This window comes from Molothrus aeneus, chromosome 10 (genome assembly GCF_037042795.1).
Source record: "Molothrus aeneus isolate 106 chromosome 10, BPBGC_Maene_1.0, whole genome shotgun sequence".
In the NCBI taxonomy this organism is placed as follows: domain Eukaryota; kingdom Metazoa; phylum Chordata; class Aves; order Passeriformes; family Icteridae; genus Molothrus; species Molothrus aeneus.
The window spans coordinates 12,714,293-12,734,013 of record NC_089655.1 but is presented as its reverse complement, the minus strand read 5'-3'; the positions used below and the strand labels follow the sequence as shown (position 1 = coordinate 12,734,013).

The window sequence follows — 19,721 nt, the reverse complement described above, 5'->3', positions numbered from 1 at the left end:
CTGACACTCATTAAATGGGTGTTTGCACTCCCTGAGTGGCTAATGTACTGAACTTACCTCCCCCCTCCAAGGAGAGCTATCATGCAGAAGGGGATGGATGATGAATCCATACATATATACTCTGATACATACTCTATGATTTTTCATGTGTGGGATCATCAAGAAACATATGGAACATATTACAAAAAGTGAAGACTGGAGGTTACTGCTACCCTGGGAAAGTTCAAAATTGCATTGCTGTCTAGATGAGTGAAAAATTCCTGAAGCACACAGAAGGGCAGTATGTGAGGAGCACAAGTATTTCACTGTGAGAAGGTGTTTACCGTCACAAAGTGCACAAACATACCTCTTCTAGGTGAGATGCTTGCACGTGTGTGGCCACACACAGTGCAAGAAGCAAAAGCTGATTGCAGGAACAGAATATTTCTTTCAAGTATTCTAAACACTCCCCCAGTCTCCCAGTCCCCATCAATTCAGTTTGAGCCCTGGGGCCAGGTTTCTCATAAGCATCCAGCAAGGTGAGAGAGAAGTGTCCTAACGTGCAGTGAGGCTTTCTGGGAGGACTTGAGGATTTCAGTCCCCTCTCCATGGCCCATCTGGGAGCCCAAACCGAGCACTGCACTGGAGTCCTAGCAGCTCCCTGCTGGCCCTTCATTTTCTCTTCTCCTGGGCAAAAGGAGAAGTGTTTAGGACTTTCTCTCCTCTCTGGGAAACAGGGTGCAGCCTGGCCATGTTCCCAAGCTGCAGCACTCAGAGTAGCCCAAGTTTCACCCCAGTAATGTTTTGATCAGTGCTGTCTTCTACTGCTGGTATTTGATACTCTTGCACACTCCAGTGTGTATATTTTTCCTGATTCTTTTTTAAATATTAATTTTGTTACTAATTAGAAGTCTGCTCCAATTAAGTGAAGTCCTACAAGTGAACTCCCTGTGAGAAAAGTCATTTTGAATAGTCATCTGCTGAAGCTTCTAAAATTTGAAGATACAGGCAGTCTAAATGCTACAATATATACCACAAAAAAAAAAAGTGCTATTACTTATTTAATAAAACTAAAAGCACTGTATTAGCACTACAAAAAAAATAGTTTTGAATCCATTATTAATGACACTGAACAGAAAGTTCATTTTGTCAGCTGTAGGCATTAGCTGTAGCATGTTCTGAACACATGTATTTGCCTTTGGTTACTCAAAGGAACAAACAGATGTTTCTCTTGGAGATATTAACTCTAAATGTATTTATTTTGTTGCTTTCCTCTCACAGTCTTTTATAGTTCTTCCGAAAATCTTTGTTTAAAGGTCATTCAGGTTCAAAGGCTATAAACGTAAGAAGGTGTTGAAGGCAGGACTGATGATCAGATGTGCTTCTTGGCTTTCCCTGGACTTAGGAAGAGCTGTGGGAGATGCTTCTACAAGGGGCAGGCAAAAGAGCCATGGGGTCATGGAAAGGACTGTGGATGGCAGATACAGGGGGAACAATGTGGGAAAGGCACTTACAGGTCTAAACTGGGAATGGCTCTGGGAAAGGACAGGCAGCAAAATTGGGTTTTGGGGAGTGAGTATGAAAGAGTCTGAGGTAGGTTTGTATTTGGGTGACTAAAGCTGTGTCAATAGATGGCTAGAAGTCAGATTACTTCAACCACATGAGTCTATGTGCTTTTTTTGGAACAACAGAACTGCAGAAATTGACACAATGGATACATGACCAGATGGGGGAAGCAAACCCTTTTACATTATGAAAAAAAAAATCCACAGCTATATTCATCAAGCAGAATGACTCCACCTAAATCTCTTGAAATGAAAACTTCAAATAAATATTCAAAGTCATAAAAAAAGCAATCTGCATGTGGTATCTCAGCAGAGTTATATCAGCACATCTATGTGACTGTCTTGGCTCACATAAACTCAGAGGCTTCTAAATAAAGTCAGTACGTCACCTGGAGAACATGAAACTAACGTACGGATATCATCATCCATGTTAAAACCAGAATTAATTAAGTCCCTTAAAAGCCTTCTGCTTCAAAGAGTAAAATGCATTTTACATATAGCTTCTTACAGATACACAGATTTCCAGATCTTAAATAAAGGCTAAAGTTCCTTGAGGAAACTTATTCTTAAATTAAAGTCATGAATGCTTCTTGCAGCTGTCTCATGAACTGGGAGGCAATATTTTACAGCTAGGATTTCTGAAGAATGATTCCTCTGGCAATTTCATCTGGAACTTGCATTTATATGATATTTGCCTTGTTGCGTCATTCTGAATGTCCACTGCCATTTCAGATCAAATAATTTAGATTTGGCAACTATATATTTATAAAAATTAGGTATGGAGGAAAACTAAATGTTTGACCTTTAGCTATATTTGTTACAGTTAAGTTAATTCTTTCAATGTTTACACTCCATCTGTATTATTTGTCATAGAGTCCTTGTCCTTGTCCTTTCTTGAGGACCAAGAACAAAGCAGAAACAAAACAAGGAGAAGCAGCAGTTGTGTACTTTGCAGAAACTGTAGCTCCTGTGTTAGGTCACAGCTTGGTCCTCAAAATACTGAGGAGGAGGAGGAGGAGATGTGGTACCCTTTGGTTCATTGATGGTCACCTCAAGACATGCTGCAAGTCAGCCCCTCCAGCTCCATCTTTAGCACCTCCCAGCCCATTGTGCCATGCCACAGCAGCTTCAGGCAGCTGTTCACTCCATCCTCTACTGCTGTTTGGAGAATCAGATTATCTAACTTTTGCTTTAATCTTTAAGAACTTAAGCCTGTGTTTATGACATGTTAGATACCTCACTGCAGCCAGGCCTCTGGAAACACCAAGTTCATCTGTGAAAGCAGCTGCAGTCCTGATGCCCTCAGCCTCGTGCAGGGAGTCCTGCAAAAGCTCCTCCAGCCCCAGGACTGCTGCCAGTGGACGCTGGCCAGGGGCAGGGCTGCAGCAGCCTCTGCCTGGGCCTCTCCCCTCCTGCTCCCCTCCTGGCTCCTGCGCTCTTGGCACGGGCTCACCTGGCTCCCAGCCCCTGGCACCGGGCGATGGGCAGGTGGTCTGTGCTGCTGTGACCTTGCTCCAAGCAGACTTCTTATCACCAGGGGTTGGCAACCCAAGGAGTGGAGCCGGTCCTTGAAATGTAACCTCTGACTTTTGGGGGCAGGGTGCCGCTCACCGAGGCCTGACACAGGCTGTCTTCAGGCGTCATGCTCACCCTCAGATGCACACGAGGTGCATGTGCCTCTGTTAGAGGCCCCAGCTCCAAAAATCCCTCTCAGCCAGTTATACCAGCATTTCTAAGACAACTGGCACACAGCTAGTGAAGCATCCTGCTAAAACGAGGAGAACAAAATTATCCACGACTCTCAAAGGAGCATGTTTCCCAGAGAGCGTGAATGAAGGGGATAGGCCAAAACTTGGTGCATATAATGGCAGCAAACCACAAGCATGTAAATATGCGAGAGTAGCATTTGAAGGAAAATTTTAAGCCTCATTAGTAAATGCTTTTTGCATTACTCACTATATTTACAGAAGACAATACAGGACAGCTAACAAGGCAGAGTATATCCTGGGGTGCCAGTACACTGTGCTGTGAGGGGCTGTCACACCAGTATCAGACCAGTTCTGTGTGCTGTGCCCAGTTTCCACAGGCTCCAGCAGGCAGAATGCCCTGGGCTGACTGCTTGGGCAGCATCCAGTACTCAGTGAAGTCACGAAGGATCCTTGTCATTGAGTCCTTGCTCCCTGGCACTCCGGGAGAAAGGAGCTACTTCAACTTCCTCAGCCTTTGCACCCCATGGGGTGTCTTGGGGTTTGCTCTGGGGCAAACCTCCAGAGTACAAAGCAAGAAAACAGGAGAGGGAGGTGAGAAGACTTCGCTGAAACTCTCCATTCTCCATCCAGAGATAGGGAGAAAAAGTGTAGTTCTACAACAGGGGATATCTTGTTATAATTTTTTTCACTCTCCCTTTGGCCAACAGTAGCATCAAGGAAAGTTGATTTTTTTCCCCTGCTATCCATGAGGTGTTCATTATTGCAAACAGTAGGAACTCAGTCTCCAAAAATATATTTGGATCTTAAGAAGAATAATATACAGACTTTTAAAGTTTGGACATCCATTTTAAAAGAAAAATATGAGTAGGCTTAACTGTAGTTCTTATGTGAATTATATATGTCCCATACATTTTTTCATATGGTTAATATCAGTCAAGCATGGTTGATATTCTAGTAAAGCAGTTTCTTGTTATTTTTATTCAAAATATCCTCCTGAAGGTAAGTTAAATTCTCCATAGTCCCAAATCTAAAATTAAATTTTAGGAAAAGGTCCTTTAAAATGGTGTATTGTGTTAAGCCATAGATGCAAAATATTATTCCTGGCATGACACATCACCACAAGTAACAGAATTAATTTTTCATTTACAGAAATTATTAATTAAATAAACATAATATAAATCCTTACAACTAAATTTTCCCCACAGTAACAAAATCTGGACTGGGCTAAAAAGCCTGAGAAAAATTGTTATCATAAAAGAATTTTGTTTTCAATTGCTTATTCAAGCTTACTTTGGGCCAGATCAACCTCCTTTTGGAGAAAAGCAAGAAGCTGAAACTTTAGGGGAGTTTCAAGGAAAACATTTTGATGTGGTGCTCGTCAGGGAAGGGGAGAAGAGTTCCTTGTGGCAGGGGAAAGCAGGCTGGCCCAAAGGGCCCCAGGCAGGCCCCACAGAGCCTGTGCTGATCTCAGACTCAGCCCAGGTTCTTTGAGCCCAACATGGAGCCTTTGGGAGATGAGGCTGAGCCACTGTCCTGTGAACAAGGGAAGAGATCTGTTCATAAACTGACAACAAGACAATATCTCTTCATAAACAGACATTTCCACACATGCACCAAGGGAGACTCTTCCACCACGAGCCAAGAGCAATCAGAAGAAAATTGGAGTAACCCTGGGATGAAAGGGCACTAGAGCGCTGCTAACATGACCTCATGGCTCCTACCTTGCATTTTTAAGATTGCCATTCAGCCATTTTATGTCCCTTAAACTTTCTACTGCCTGCAAACCATATTTTATCCATCCCTTATCAAACACTTTGTGGTTACACTTCAGGCCAGATCTAAGCAAAGTTATTAATCATCTGTCAAATAAAATTGTCAGTCTGCTCCATCCTTATTCTTTTTCAATAAAGATCAATTGAAACTGTGCAAAAAATGTCAACAAAGTAAAATCTTTTAAAAAGAAAGCAAAATGAAAGAACTGTAAGCTGTGGCCCACCACACTTTAAAGTAACTTTAAGCTGTGGTTTTGGATTTGGACATATCTAAGCCAATAGGGGTGGTATTTGTTATTATTTATTGCTTAAATGTGAATCTTTGTTTTCCTTCTAATATGCCTTATGGAAGAAAAAGAGACATCTGTGCTAAAGTAACTAATCCTTATGGGTGGGGAAGAAACCATCTGGGTTAAAGTAACCAGTGTTTCACTAATTCTAAATCAAGAAGCAACAGCTTCATGAAAAAAAAATAATGGTGTCTTCTTTAAATTAAAGCACTGAATTTGAAAGAAGCATTCTATCTTTTGGTACAAAGGCTTTATTCACAAATATGTCTCTAACAGAAATCATGTTGTAATGCAAAGCTGATGTGTGGACAAGCTAAATCCCTATTTCTATTTTAAGCTTTGTCACACAAACATTGAATAAGTTTTGGACACATAAAAATCAGCAAGAATGGCTATTGTACTTAAAGTGCTGAAACCACTCAAACTGACTTCCAATTAAAAGTCAACAGGATTTTTATGCTGAAATTTATCAATTATTTTTTGAAAAAAAATGTATTGCAACATTTGCCTTTCAGTTGTTGTTGCCTTGTTGCAAGAATCTCCTTCCCATCTTCTGTGATCTGTGTAATTGTCTTTGTCTCATAGGGTTACCCACTTGGCCTCAAGTCAGGCAATAATTCCCTAATCCCGTTGTCAATGCTCCATTTCCTTCTACCATAAGCAACGTGGCATTGACCATCCTCTTGCATGTACCAGCAAGGCTGCAATCCTCTCTGCACTTCTCAGGATCTCTCCAGCAAGGTGCCCACAGTGCCTTTTACCCAGGTTGGGTAGAAAAGCTCTTGAGACACTTGACCACATTTCTCAGCCCAGGCTGTGTCTCCTGTACTGCCAACAGCCACAGGGATCACTTCTGTTTTCCTCCAAATGGCATTTTCTTCTGTGCCCAAGAGCTTTGAGTCATCTCAGCCTGTCTTTCATGGGAATTAAGCCTCTGTCCCATGATGTTGAAGTACCAGTTGCTAGCCACTGCTTCTTACTTCTGTGACATCATTTCTCTCTTCTGTTTCATTTTCTTACAAGGTAGGTTGTAGAGCAAGGAATGAACCATCTATCCATGAAAATAAGTGTCTGCTATCTAGGGAGAAGCTACATTTGTGGAGAAAATGCTACTTTTGGAGCAGCAGAGCAACAGCAAAGATGAGCCCTGAAGGGTTCTAAGCCAGGGTGGTGTGTAGCTTTCTTTGTGCTGCAAGGAGGGAAGGGTTTAAGACCCAAGTAAATGAACAATTTGGGTGTTTATCCTGGTTCTTTGAAAATCTCTGACTATCATTCCTCAGCTCCAAAGAAACTCTTTATGGCAGTGACAAGGGAACAATTTAGCCGCCAGATGATATCAAGCTAGTGATAATTTCTGCCTTTTGACGGCCTAAGCCAGGCCTTGGTTTCTTCCTTCTCCTGTAATTGTAACCTACATGTTATCATGCAGGAACATACTTCAGTGAAACTCTGCCTGACCTTGACAACATCAGGCCCTTCTCCGAAAAGCCAAAGCCCAAACAAATATCTGGTATTTGTTGCACAAAATTCTTCAAGAGGCACAGAGCCTTTCCATCAAAATTCTTGAGGCACAAAAGTACCATGGAAAATTATTTATTGATATGGCTTGGATCCAAAATTATGCACAAAATAAATATTCATATCATAGTTGCTGTTTGGCTGTTCTCAGGAGGCCATAACAACCTAACTCTGACTAACCTGGCACAGGCCTTTCATTGACAGAACTGTATGTTTGCTCTGTTTTATACTGTCAGTGATGTATAATCAATTGCTGCTGCTTGATTTGTACTGCCTATGGCAGTAGGGAAAATTAAAATTAGCATAAATTATAACATTTAACCTTTCAGTACTAGCATGAGATGATATATAGGCAAATGGCAGGGTAAAAGAATCATTTCCACAATGTAGCTTTGAAAAATGCATGCAAGTGAAATGAAAGAATTTATGACAATGTTAATTAACATTATGGCATCTTAATGGACTCATTTCATTGTAATGTTTAAAAAATGAAAAATAAGATTATTAGTCAGGTGAAATCCAACTGAGAAAAGTGCTGTCTGGATATCTTCTGCAAAGTGGAGATTTTGTTATGAATCCACCGTCCGTGCGGTGTTGCCCTCCCTGGTGCTACATATCAGGAGGCAGCAGCTTCAAAGGACTGCAGAAATAATGTCCTTTTCTGATCCTCTTTGGTCCTCATATTTAAAGCAAATGTTGGGACAGAATTGGCCTTAATTAAAAATAAATGTGTTTCACCGATGCTTCCTGAGGTATGCTGAAAAGTTGGGCTGAAGCAATTGCCCTTTGTTGTCAGGAAAACACCTTGCTGTGGCTGAACACTGATGCACTTCGCATCATTCGTGCTATAATTCTCTTTTTTTTCTAAACATAACTTTTTCCATTTCAATAATGTTTTCTTACACTTATGATTATTTCTAAATCTAGAAGGAGAGGAACAATACAATCTAATCCCTTTAGCTGTTAACAAGTGAAAATGTGATTGAAAGAAGACTATAAATAAATATAAAATGTATTCAGTTTTCCACATTGTTTTATTCTTTTCATGAATGTCTACAGAAGTTAAAGTACGAAGCAAGTGATCTAATCTCACTTACTTCTGGAACATATAAAGGATAGCCATAACCTACAGAGAGACAGACAGATATATGGATGCATAGACAGAATAACATTTTCAAGGTTTCTGGTGAGAGAATCCTTGCAACAGATGTATTTTTTAATTTAGGATTTTCAGTACAGGCTTAGATCATTCATAATTATACCCTCAGACAAGGAGGGCGGTATAAATAAACTTTAATGGAAAGGAAACAGTCTGTAGAATAAACATTTTCTTTGAATCATAACAACTCTTTGAATTTAAAAAAGAGGCTTTCCTTCAGAGATTGGGTGAAAAGCATTTAAAACACGGCAATCCTTCCCACTTTCTTCTTTGTCTGAGCAGATGGCTGCTGGTCAGAAAAGGCTGAATTTGAAAAATATTAATTTGTCAGGTTGATTCTGGCCCTCAAATATACAACAATGACCAGCACAGAAATAGCAGCAGAGGGAGGCAGGAAATCAGACTGGTGTTTGAGATCTGGTGCTCCTACTGAAGAGCTGAAAAATTATATAGAAAAAAAAGGTGCACTAGAAAAATAGCTCAAAGAAAGTAATCATAGGACCTTACTGCTACAGACTCTGGCCATATAAAGGCACTAGGACTTCCTTTGAGCTGGAAGAATAACAGCTTTAAGTCTCAACAGAGGGAAAGAGGGTGCCTGGAATCAGGCTTTTTTGCTAGGGGCTCTGATAATCCAGAGACAGAAGTCGATAGTGAATTCCAGAGCAGCAGCTGTGATGTTTCCATCTGGGGACCAGAAAACATCTGAATGAATGAGAGAAATGATCTAACAATCAATAACTTTTTTCAAGGCATCACAAGAAGCCTTTGAACAATATCAGAAGAAGGAAAAAAAAAAGAGAGAAATGCTGTTCTAATGGAGGGGAAAATGAACCCACAAACAAGACCAAATTGACACACAGTGCACTAGCACTGTGTTCACAGGAGTAAAAGGAAGAAGAGTCTGGGAGCTGAGAGCTTCAGTCCAGCAAAAATATTATTTAAAATGTTCTTAGCAAGCTTGATTATGGAAAAAAAAAATCCACTGATTGTGGTGACAAAGAACTGTTGCTTTATTTCATAGAAATCAGAAGTTCTTCCAAAGTCAAGCTTCACATTTTACTAGACCAAAATTTTGTTCTATGATGCAGATGACTGAAACTTGATCAAAGGAAAAAGATAAGATGAAAGATCACCTGTCTGTTAGGTGGCAGGGGGAAAGGGTTAAAAAAAGAAAATGTAAGCAACAAACCCAAGATCCTGGTTCTTTCTCCCTGTAGTCCTTACTGGGACAGCAGTGTCCAGGCTACACTGGTGGAGTTTTATAAATTTCCCTTCAAAATGCAGTGTGGAGGAAGTAGAGGATAGTGAGGTCAGAAACCTTTTCTTGTCATCTCATACCATTCTCATAGGGAAGGTGTAAGCTGAAAAAGCAGACAAAGGAAGAAGGAAAAAAAAAAAAACCCAAAGCCTGTTTCAGACCAAAGAAGGCTCAACAGTCAAACAACCTGCAATAGAACAGAAATCAGCTCAGGTATTTGAGGTTGAACAGAGTTCTTTTATAACTTACAGATGGCTGAAATCATTCATAGGATTTAAGAATTTGCTGGTCTTGGTTAGTGTCCAGAAAGTCAGGAAACAATAAGAAAAAACAGCTTTTATAAGTACTCCAGGTATAAATAGTTTCCAGGGAGCATTTATATGTTGTGTAGAGATAAACTTCAACCCAGAGTGGTGCAGTTGCAAAGTATTCATCTCCCTGCTAAAGTGGGATATTAAATGGAGGTGTTTTCATGGAGTAAATGAGACCTGCTGCTTTGTGAAAACATCACAAAATAGCTGCCCAGCCTTCTCCTTGATAAACCTTCTGGCAAGATAACTGGTAGAGAAGCCACAGAAAAAAAAACCCAAACAAAAACAAAACAACCAGCAGATGTCAGAAAGTCCCAAATGCAAAATCATTTGGGACTTTCTGACATCAATCTTAAAATTCCTCAAAAATTCTATTGTAAATTCTCTTGGGCCTTTCTATGTCATTTGAATTTTTTTAAAATAATTGTTGGGAGTTTTGTAATAAGAAATGTATTTCATACTTCATACTTAGTAATATCACTCTAACATACCCTACTTTATTTATAAAAGGAACATATGTAATGTCTAGTCCATATAATTACACCAAAAAAAATTCTGAAAAGCAAATGAAATTTTGACAGGGTTTGCAGATGGTCTTAGGGGAATGGATTCCTCATTTAGTTCATTTGGAGTCCAGCAAACTCTGCTCTTTCTTCACTGGAAAATTGCATGTCTTCAGGACACTATGGATTTGCTGAAGTCTTGAGTCTCTAGCATTCTGGCCAAGACTTGTCTCATTTAAGTGAGAGATAATTACATTACAACAGATAATGGCATCCTATTTTGCAGAATTATGCAAAATAGGAGATGAACTATTGTTTGAAGTAATAAGAAAGTCAGTTCCCAGCAGCCAGGTGCTGTCAGAAGGCACCAGTCTGTGGGGCAAGGGCAAGCAGGGAGGTCGATTTCTGGGAAGGATCACGGGAGCTCCTGCTAAAGACCAGAACTGCTCTGCCTAGTAAGCATCCTGGGAAACACTTCCTTGAAACACAGTTGAAAATAATACTCCTCATATTTTATGTCAATGGGTAATTTCAAAGATAAGCCACAGCTCTCTGTGTATTTTTATGAGGGTAGGAAGCAGGGAATGAAATATTTCAGAGCACTAGAAGATTAATATTACTGTGGGATTCAAAAGTTCTGGTGTAGTTTAAACACTGTTGTAATGAAACTTGGTCTCTCTGTGCTGTGAAATACACACACCCTAATCATTTCATGACATTTCTCACACAAACACAAACGCAGAATATTTTATCACATTAAATAATTTAAAAAGTCATGGACAGATGAAACACCATCAAGTATATGAACTTTAAACAACATCTTTTTGAATCACCTGAACTCTACAACCTTCCAACCTCCCCCTGCTACAAAAGCATAATTTAATGTTATGATTTTCAATTTCTAAATGTATGGCAATTAAGAAATGCTGAATTCCATGACATGGGAATCTGTAATCTTTCCAGAATGGATCAAGTCTTAGATTTACAAATTATGTCTTACAACAAAAGATATAATTCAGATGTTTAAGGCTCCTGAGATGCTTAATCAATAATGCTCTGAGAAAATGTGTTTTTAGAGTCTGTGAGCCACTACCCATCAAAAGCTGTAGGTTTGTAGCAGGAATGTTGCTATCTTCATGTGGAAACTCATCAATGCCTATTGACATCTCTCTGTTTAATTGCAATTTAAATCATGGTGTATTTCATTAGATCTCAAAATGGATTACAATGCTCCATTAATTTTGTAGTTATGTATGGGAAACTTCTACTAGTGACTCCATGGGTCATATATAGGCCTTGGTTTGTGAAGGGAGCTCCTATTGACATCAGTGTGAGTTCTGCACATGGACTGAAGGCATGACACGGCCCATTATTCTCAATTTGCCATAGTACAGTTCTCTCAGAGAACACATCACAATAAAAATTGCTTATCTGGGATGCATTAATAAATATATTCCAAGTTTATTATCAAGATTGAAAAAATTCAAATATTTTCTGTATCCACATAGTCACACTTTTTCTAAATGATATTGTCTTTCCTTTTTATTCCTTTCAGAGATAACATACAAAACCATCCACATGAAAAAAAGAATCTGCTGGTGAAAAAACACATCACTTATATTACCAGAAGAGGAAATCAACAATAGGTCTCAACTAGCTTCAACTGGGAGCTCTGTCATTGATTTCAGATAGAAAGAAATCATTCTATGGAAGTTTTCTACTATTCTATTTCACAATAGTGAGAAAACTTATTTTAAAAAAATCTTAGGTACATGTTGGCCAAAGATAGACTGGCAAGTAATAGAATGAACTTGAAGGGTGTATTCACTAAGGAGAGACAGAGCACAAGGTGGTGCAAAGCAGGATATAATCAGCAATGGTGGTGAAAAACTTAGTAAACAAAGATATACACATATTCATTCACCTCATGAATGGCACCTCATGAATTACACCACTGCCCACATCACCCAGAACCTCCTTTCCTCTGATTATAGCAAATCATTAGAGTGATACGCACCCCCCTGAGAGAAAATGAAACCTGCCAGTAAATCTGAAGTGGTCCTGACTCCCCAAAAACTTCAAGACCCACAGCTCTTTTTTCCCTAGTGGAAGATGGACTCATCAGGGATTGGGAAGGAGTTGCTTGTGTAAAATGAATATAATTTAAGAATTGCATGGGGGGGAAAAGCAGTGGACCATGACAGTGCTGAACTACTTCCTATCTATCTATCCAAATGGTGTTTTTTCAGGATGGATAACCCATTGTTTACTTATTATATTGAACTTGTTAGTCATTGTGGTACGGATCAAAGAAATTGCCATGGCTCAACAAGTTGCTGCAAAGGTTTTTATGGAGCCTTTTGATGGACTAGATGTTCCTGTGCTGAAATATCATGCCCACATCTTTGATATTACATGGGGGAGGAAAATAAACCCTATGAGAAATGAACAATCAACATGGAAAATGCAGATGGATTTGAACAACATTCTGACTCCAGTAAGAATTTTCCCAGTAATGAATTCCATTGCCACCATTAATTCCAGCTGGAAAATAGAGGTTTTGAGCACAGTCAAGAAGAATCCATCAGCAATTGAAAAAGTCACTGCACCTATTTAAATCCACATCATCTTGTGCGATCCATTTTTACAAAGCACATGCTGAGTGCTGTGTATGAACCAACATAGTCATAAGTAAGACAGGAAGTGCAGAGAAATCTGATACTGGAATAAAGAGAGAGCTGAAGCTACCAGTGAGGATAATGCTGAACTCAAACGCTTGCTGCACTTCCTCACTAAGGATTGGGCTTAGCCACATTAAAGTCACCTACTCACCACTGAAACCCTCCCTCTCGCTATTCTCCTCAGCCCTTTTAGTCTTGTGCTCCAGAGGAGGCATGAGGAAGTTTTGAAAGGTGCTTCCTCTTAGTGTCAAGAAGCTTTCTCATCATCACCCATTGTCCCTGCTCCTTCATTGTGCCTGTGCCTGGGAAATTCAGCACTTCTCAGCACTCTCATGGCTGGCAGAGTTGGAAGGGAGGAGCCTGGTGCTGAGCTGTGGGATGAGCAGATGAGTGGAGCCTCTGAAGAAGACCTCAGTTCTCTTTCTGCTCTGGTTAGTGACAAATTTCTATAGAATTGATGATTGTCAGAAAGAATGTCCTGTCTTTTGGCAGTGCTAAGATAGCACACTGGCTATCTTTCAGCTGCTGCATTCATTGTTAAGGGAAGGCATCAGCCTTTTTCATTCAGGAGTGTCTTAAAAGTGTGGATTCTGCCCCTACTTTGAATCAGAGAATGCCCTTTTTCTCAGGTAGGATACACCTGGGACCAGCAAAGTCTGACTCCCACCTAATCAAGGAGCAGAGGAGCTATGTAGGAAGCCCATGCTCAGTGACTACTAGGCAGAAATGGGCCACTGGAGAGCCTGCCAGGTCTGGGATGGATCCACTGCCTCACACCACCTCAGGCTTCCTCGTGCCTTGGCAAAGGGACCAACCCAGAACACTCAGGGGAAGGGCTCTCATTTCAGGGACATTTCACATATTTGAAACAGAAATTGGTGAAGTACAGAAGTCTTTGTACAGAAGTGTCAGTGTCAGAAGGGGGAAGGGAAAAAATAACTAAATATTCACATTTAAGGAAGTATTAGAACTTAAATAGCTGTAGCTGTGGTATCTGATATCCTGCATTCTGTTAGGCAGCAGCCACAGAGAAATTAAATCTGTTCTCTTGCAGTCCATGTAATCATACCTGAGTACGAGTTTTAGTGGATCCAATCAGAAGAGCAGAACACTTTAGGTGGTGCATAGCCATAGACTAAGTCTGGGTAGTAGAATTTTTACTTTTTCATATATTTTTTAAATTACATGGAAATATTAACAGAGTTTCTTCTTCTGATTTTTTCTTTAATGACTGCTTTCAAAAGATAGTAAATAAATTAGCCCTTATTAATCATGAAGCAAAAGAGTAGTTAGTATTTTTGATCCATGTAATTGACATAAAAAGATAATGTGTGAAATGCATGAAGCATGTGCATCATGAGTGAGTATTGTCATCAGCAGTCTTGCTTTTCAATAAAGAAAAAATTGTTTGGGGAAATTGGTCAAATAGCTATTGCTATTGCATCCACACACTGCTGATTTCTAATATTTTTTCTAAAGATCAGTAATGATATTCTATTAGGGTGATGAGACCAGAATTAATTTAAATAACTTTGTGCCTGATTCATGAAAAACAAAAAAATGCCTCCACAGCCAGGGGCCATTATTTCTGTAATTTTTCCATGCAAAAGTCATGGTCTGTATTCAACTTCCAGCTCAAAAAGACAAGTTTTCAATTTATACAGATAGGATTTTATCTTCACAATCAGCTCCAGAGGAATGACCTAACTACTAAAAGGAAAAACCCCTCCACCGTCTAGCTCAAATATACATCGATCACACAACAAAACTCAAAAAAAATTTCTTCTAAAATCTATTTATTTATACACACCCACTCAAGCTGCAATCAAAGAGCAAAATAGGCAGACAGAAGAGATCTGGTACATTGATATATAAACAGACCGTTTGCCTTTAGGCATCAGTAAAATTCCCATTAGTAAATAAATAGAAATGCCAAAAATTTTTATAAACATCAATCTGAATAAAGATAGGAATTAAAGTAAAACTCAGAGACGCGTTGCACTTCTCTAATGTACAAGCAGTGTGTTCTGTTCAACAGCTCACGTTTGCTTGTTTGCTCACAGCACATCTCAGCAAACTGTGGCAGCCTTGTAAACACCGCTTTCATTTTGCTCCTTTGCTTGCAATCTTTTTTTCTATCGTGAGCAAGAGCTGTGTACCTTGGAGAGATATCCCAGCCAGCTGAGGGACAAATGATGTGGGTAGCATAACTTTATGAAAGTGCAGTGGTTAAAGGAGCTGTATGAGAGATTCTGCTCAAATAAAATCAGATGAGTATTTCCTGCTGGTTCGAATATTCCTGTGAAGGCCAAATCATATCATATTTCAAATCTGGCAGAATATTTACAATATTATTTTTACATTTTCCGGTATGATTTTTATTAAAGTGTATACTTGTTCGGTAAAGAACAAGCTCAAACCACCTACCACAAAGATATTATCCACACTTGTGCTGGAAAGTAGTTTGCTTTCTAAAGTTACAAAGAATATTTGAAATTAATAGAAGAAAAACAACAGGGGAAAAAAATATCTCCTCAGTTTGTTTATAGTGTGCTTTTGACAGAGCTTTCTGTGTGGCCAGCGTTAGCGTTGCCTTTCGTTTCCCTTCGTGTGTGTGTGGAACTTTCACAGCCACAGAGAGATTATTTGTAAAGATATATATATGTGTAATTGAAAAACCACAAAACCTGGCCAAAAGATGCAGTGGAGGCCAACTCACTGAATTTTAATCCTGTTTTTAAAAGAGTAGTTTGCAATTTTTTTAGGGGTTGCTTAAACTTTTACTGCATAAAAATCTGCAAACTGTGATATTTCTTTTTTTCAGAAAAGTTTTCTTTCCACTTCAAATATTAAATCTCCATGGGGAAAATTTTCTTCAGGTGTAAAATGTTTCCTGAAACGAAACCTACTCCCTGCTTTAATATTCCTATTTCAAGAAAGTAACTTACTGATCCCAGATGACAGTGAGGATACAAACAGTAAAATCTCTTTCACATCATTTGTTTAATGAATTTTAATGATACTTTACTGCTTTTTTTTTTCCAGGAAATGCATTTCTTTCTAAATGCTGCTCTCGGCAAGATAGAAAAGTGAAAAAGAAAAAGGTTCTTATTTGAGTATGGATTGCAGGATCAGGCCCATTGATCTTGGCTTACTTTCTGCTTAGCTTGCAATATAGCAAAAAAATATTAAAGACTCCTAAGGCCTTTCTCAGGTACATATACTACAGTTTCCTGCAACTATAAATCCTTTTGGTTTAAAGAATTTCATCCTAATTACCAAAAATGTACCTCCAAGCTCAAGGCAAATTATTTCTTACTTTTTTGTTTGTAATTTTAATATTAGCTTTGCTTCTTAAATAATTTCTTCAAGATCTTCAGGCTGTTTTACACTTTACTGTTACCTTTTTATGCATTTTCTGTCCTTAGATTTCTATTTAATACTTGTTTATGCATTTCTCAATAATTTTAAAACAAAACCTCAAAAATAAAATTATAGCTTTTCTGCTATGAAAACCTTTTGCTTTAATACAAATACAGTGATTTAAGCACCCTTCTGGGGTTTTTTAGCTGTTAGTGTTCCTGGTCTCAAATTTTAGCATCATTATTTAAAATGAAGGAAAAAAATCAACTTGCAATTTAGACAGTTACCAAATTACCAAAACTAGTGCAGCAACTCTTAATGAGTGAAACCATTAACAATTTTCTGACTGCAGCCCCTGTTCAAATACCTTGGACACCTTGTTAGCACAGAATGAGGTGTTCAATCAAGACACTGGGAATTGGAAGTACCAGGGCACAGTTTTGAGTGGTGATTACAAGGGCATGAGTGTGAGTGCCAAAGTAACAGTCTTCTACACTGCAGGAAGCTGAGAAACCTTCAAGTCTACATTTGTAAATCAGCCTGGATGATTACAGCAGTCACAAGCAAAGAACATATGAAACAATTATTTGCACCGTTCTTTTTTAATTTGCTCTTAAAATGAACATAGTGATATTAAGAGCCATTAGTGCTTTGTCTTTGAAAATTTCCTGAGACTTCATATCTTTCCAAGCAGCATCTTAAATTGCTTAAAAGTATAAATGTAACAAAGAACTATTGTTTTCTGATTGTTAAGTCCCTTTCACATCAATAATCTAAGCTTACATTAGCATTCAGATATGTCTTTGAATTTTCTTAGAAAGTATTTGTTTCATATGCAGAAGCAATATGATTTTAACCTTTCTACTTTTCTCCTTCTAATTGATGTGACAAAGACAGTTTGCCTTTCTTAAATGAGTAAATTTTAAAAACAAATTTTGTCACATTAATATTTTGTTGCAGATGTAGATCTACTTCCATTTTATTTAAGCAAGAGATTACCACTCTTTGGTGTTAACTTTGCTACTTTAATTTTATAAAAAAGTCCTTTATAATAGTTTCCATACAATCCACCCATTTTTTTTTAACTGTAATCCGTGTAGAAATAACCCTGAACATTTCTAAAACTCATATTTCAGGCACAATACTTGTGATTAGGAGTTTCTTTCATATTAAAGATAAGGAATTATTGGCTAAGGAGGGGATGAGAAAAAGCAAAGAATTAAATTATTCCCAGTGAAAAACTGGAAAAAAAAGATAATTTATTTTTAAAAAATTCAAAGTATCCTGATACATTCCTATACTTCATCGATATATATAATAAATATATAAGTATTTCTAATATTTCACTGCCTCTGGCTTGAAGAAATAAATTGTGGTGGAAAGTATCTAAAAACTGCTGCTTTAATTTAAGAGAAATATAATGTTTCTGCTGGGAGTTTTTTAGACAGCTCATCTAATGCCTTTTATAGAAATAAGCAAAGTATATTATGGGCTTAATTAGCATCTCAGCTGTACTAATTGCTTATATAAATAGCACATAGAAATTCATTTTTGTTCTTTTTGATCATCAAGAAACATTATGCAAGAACTTTTCACACAGGACCTTTTTCTTACATGTATTATTGTAGGAAAATTAAATACTTATTTCAAATTAATACATTTTTGTAATAATTATTTCCTTGCATAATTCTATTTTGAGCCTTGCAAAAATAGCTAGTTCTCCAATTTTAAATTCATCATTATGGCCAAAAATCCTGAAATCCTGTCATATCAGTCTCTGGCTTTACTACTGGTTTCTGGAAACTCCTCAGAACAAATCTTTTAGCACTACAAGAAACAGATAATTCTTATTCTCTATGTAATATTTGAAGACTCAAAAATTATTAAAACAATACAGCCAGCCTGTACTAAAACAAAACTCCAGACTGTGATGTACTTCACTGTTAATGACACACTGGGGAACTAAATTATGCTGTAGGGAATGCAAAAGTGCAGCACTAGGAATCTAAATTATGCTGTAGGGAATGCAAAAGTGCAACATCTCTGCTGCTATTTTGCGCTTGGTTTTTTTTTCTACGTAACTTTAAATTATGTATTGCTGTAAATTTTGTACTTGAGGGTGCCGAAGCTTTCAGGTAATATTATAAAGTTACATAGCACTTAAAAGCATAGCTGAATATTCTCACCCCTCCCCCGCTGCCCAGCTATACCTACCAGCAGCTGAAAAAAGCAGTAATTGAAATTAAAGGCTACTCCAGCACGTAGGAACGTCTGGGTTTAATAACCGGAGGGGTTTCAGGTGCAGAGGGCGCTGTTGTTCGTGTATTCTGCAAGCATTTCCTGAGCAGGGAGAAAAACAGGGATCCACCAGTTTAATGTTTGTATTTTTAAGGTTTCCATAAAATGTCAGTGGAATTGCTGACATATAGATGCTACCTTCCACAGTATGTGATGAGTTTCCTGAAATAAATACTTTTCGTGGCAGTCTAGAAGGGGGATGCCAGCTATCGTCGCCAAAGTGAAATGTTTTTCACTGTTTCCACTTTACAGTCCATTTACCAAGATTTCATAACCCAGCCACAAGGTTCCTTCCATGACACATTTTCATATAAGGATATTTCAGTTATTTTCATTTTGAAAGCACACCAGATGTGTTTAAGTGTTACTTGCACTGCAAAGTGTGAAAACAATTTGAAACACATCACTTTAGTGGCATTCTTCAGCATTTCTTTCTTTCTTTCTGAAATATTCTTTGCAGTTCATACCTAGTTGTTTCAGGTGTTTTGCCCATAACAAATTATTAACTACCTATACCCACAAAAACCAGTAGAATATACCATTTCCGTCTTGAAATAATCCTCTGCACAGTAACTTTTCTTTTGAGTTTTACCTATGCATTTCTTAGCATTATACCTCCGCACAGCTTTAAAGACATTATTAGCTCTTTGAAGTAAATTGTATTCTAAATCCCTATAAACATACTACATATTCTCATGCATTCACATTTTCTCTTTTCCCCCCACTGCTGGAAAAAAAACTACCATGCCTTAAAAAAAGAGTGGAAAAGTGGAAAAAAAAAAGGTAGAAAACTTAATGACAATTTAGACCCACAGAAAGCCAGGAAACTTACAGTTACCGCTGAAATTTTGGTTTAAACTTGAATAATTCTAGCTAAGGTGTTTGGCTGGACAGGAAAGGATGGTCATGCTGCAGTCCTTTTCTGGAGTCACAGGAAGTTTGATCTCAGTGGGAATTACGGATTCAGGCATCAGACATACTGGATCAGCTCCTGTACTGATTTTCCTGTGTTACCTAAGCCCAACAGGGTGTATTAAAGCCAAAGCAACAGGCTTCGTCCAGTTCCAGGCTGTGACTTTAAATCAAACTAAACTGCTCAAGCAAGTTTATTAAGTTCAGCATTTATTTACCTATAAAATCTGACCTTATCTAAAAAGTTATTACTTGAAAGAAAGGAATTGAAGAAGATTATGCGATATAGTGTACTTTTCTTCTCTAATAAATTTTATTGACTCCTGTATTGCAGTACAGTCTAATGCATCTGCATTTTAAAGTGTCTGAAAGCATCCACCTGGGAAATCTGATTTTTAAA

The 19,721-nt window shown here is 38.2% G+C and overlaps 1 long non-coding RNA gene across 1 annotated transcript in view; it reads right to left on the bottom strand.

Annotated features, from left to right (window-relative positions):
- LOC136560721 (uncharacterized) overlaps nt 1-19,348 on the bottom strand; it is a 51,714-nt gene extending 32,366 nt beyond the window's left edge. Inside the window, exons 1-2 of the long non-coding RNA XR_010784197.1 lie at nt 19,242-19,348; nt 18,326-18,451 (exon numbers count right to left, since the gene is read on the bottom strand). This is a non-coding gene — a long non-coding RNA (uncharacterized lncRNA). The remainder of the gene's footprint in view (nt 1-18,325; nt 18,452-19,241) is intronic.
- Between the last annotated feature and the right edge of the window lie 373 nt (nt 19,349-19,721).